Genomic DNA, 2,531 nt, shown 5'->3' with positions numbered 1-2,531 from the left:
AGTTATAAACTTTATTTTTAGAACAGTTTTAGATATACAGAAAATCAGGAACATAGTACAGCATTTTCATACATCTTGTATCCAGTTTTCCTTATTACTAGCATAGTACCTTAGTTATAATTAATGGATCAGTGATACCTTATTATTAACTAAAGTTCATACTCTAATCAAATTTTCTTAGTATTTTGTTTGTTTGTTTTTTGAGATGGGATCTCACTCTGTCACCCAGGCTGAAGTGCAGTGGCGTGATCTCAGCTTATTTGCAACCTCTGCCTCCTGGGTTCAAATGATTCTCCTTCCTCAGCCTCCTGAGTAGCTGAGATTATAGGTGCCTGCCACAGTGCCTGGCTAATTTTTGTATTTTTAGTAGAGATGGTGTTTCATCATGTTGGCCAGGGTAGTCTCAAACTCCTGGCCTCAAGTGATCCGCCCACCTCAGCCTTCCAAAGTGCTGGGATTACAGTCCTGAATCCCCATGCCCAGGCGCCTTTTGAAGCTGAATAACGTTCCGTTGTATGGATATCACACATTTTGTTTACTCCCTCATCTGTCAATCAATGGACACTTGGGAGATTGCCTTAGTTTCAACCTAATGTCCATTTTCTGACCCAGGATCCCATCCAAGATATCACATTTATTTAGTCATCATATCTCCTCTGGCTCCTCAAGCCTGTGACGGTTTCTCAGACTATCCTTTTCTTAATGACCTTGATGGTTTTGAGGAGTATTGGTCAGGCATTTTATAGAATGTCCCTCTATTGGGATTTACCTAATGTTTTTCTCATGGTTAAACTGGGGTTATCAGTTTTACAAAGGAAGACTACAAAGATAAAAGTGCCGTTTTCATCACATCAGGTCAAGAATACATACCATCAGGCCGGGCACAGTGGCTCACACCTGTACTCCCAGCACTTTGGGAAGCCAAGGCGGGTGGATTACTTGAGGTCAGGAGTTCAGGACCAGCCTGGCCAACATGATGAAACTCTGTCTTCACTAAAAATACAAAATCAGCTGGGCATGGTGGAGTTGGACTGTAGTCCCAGCTACTCAGGAGGCTGAGGCAGAAGAATCACTTGAACCTGGGAGGCAGAGGTTGCCCAGTGGTGCGATCTCGGCTCACTGCAACTTCCATGCCCGGCCTGACTTACCATTATTGATATTGACTTTGATCACCCAGCTGAGGTTAGCATTTGCCAGGTTTCTCTAAATTTACTCATTTTTCTCCCTTTCCACACTGTAATCTTTGGAAGGAAGTCTTTATGCCAGTTCACATTTAAGGACTGGGGAGTTATGCTCCACTGGTTGAGGGCAGACTATCTGTGTAAATTATTTGAAATTCTTCTGGCTGAGAGACTTGTTAAGAATAGGTTTTATGGCCGGGCGAGGTGGCTCACGCCTGTAATCCCAACACTTTGGGAGCCTGAGGCAGGCAGATCACGAGGTCAAAAGATCCAGACCAGCCTGGCCAACATGGTGAAGCCCTGTCTCTACTAAAAATACAAAATTTAGCCGGGCATGGTGGCTCATGCCTGTAGTCCCAGCTACTCGGGAGGCTGAGGCGGGAGAATCGGTTGAACCCAGGAGGCAGAGGTTACAGTAAGCCAAGATCATACCACTGCACTCCAGCCTGGCGACACAGCAACACTCCATCTCTTAAAAAAAAAAAAGGAAAAAAGAAAGAATAATTTTTACTTTTTTTTTTTGAGACAGAGTTTCACTCTTGTTGCCCAGGCTGGAGTGAAGTGGCACGATCTTGGCTTACTGCAACCTCCATCCCCCGGGGTTCAAGCAATTCTCCTGCCTCAGCCTCCTGAGTAACTAGGATGACAGGCACCCGCCACCATGCCTGGCTAATTTTTTTGTATTTTTAGTAGAGACAGGGTTTCGCCATTTTGGCCAAGCTGGTCTTGAACTCCTGACCTCAGGTGATCCACCTGCCTCAGCCTCCCAAAGTGCTGGGATTACAGACATGCGCCACTGCTCCCGGCCTACTTTTTACTTTTTTTCCCTCACGTCAGATCATCAAATGGGTAAAGGGCTGACATCCACATGGTAACAAGGTTGGAGGCAGGCACATCTTACACATGACCATGAAGACACAAAAGAATCTCTCTCTGTTTTTGAGACAAAGTCTTACTCTCTCACTCTGAGTGAAGTGCTGAAGAGCCATCATAACTCGCTGCAGCCTCAAACTCTTGTCCTCAAGCAATCCTTTCACCTTGGCTTCCCAAAATGCTTTACCTTTTTAAAAGTTGAAATGGGCGGGGACACAGTGGCTCATGCCTGTAATCCCAGCACTCTGGGAGGCCAAGGCGGCAGATCCCTTGAGGCCAGGAGTTCGAGACCATCCTGGCCAACATGGTGAAACCCTGTCTCTACTAAAAATACAAAAATTAGCCAGGTATGGGGGTGCACACCTTTGTCCCAGCTACTCGGGAGGCTAAAGCATGAAAATCACTTGAAGCTGGGACGCGGAGGTTGCCGTGAGCTGAGATTGTGGCACTGCACTCCAGCCTGGGCGACAGAGCAAG

The sequence above is a fragment of the Piliocolobus tephrosceles genome, chromosome 16, assembly GCF_002776525.5.
Source record: "Piliocolobus tephrosceles isolate RC106 chromosome 16, ASM277652v3, whole genome shotgun sequence".
Classification (NCBI taxonomy): Eukaryota; Metazoa; Chordata; class Mammalia; order Primates; family Cercopithecidae; genus Piliocolobus; species Piliocolobus tephrosceles.
The sequence above is the reverse complement of the archived record's forward strand: the minus strand, read 5'-3'. Positions refer to the sequence as shown.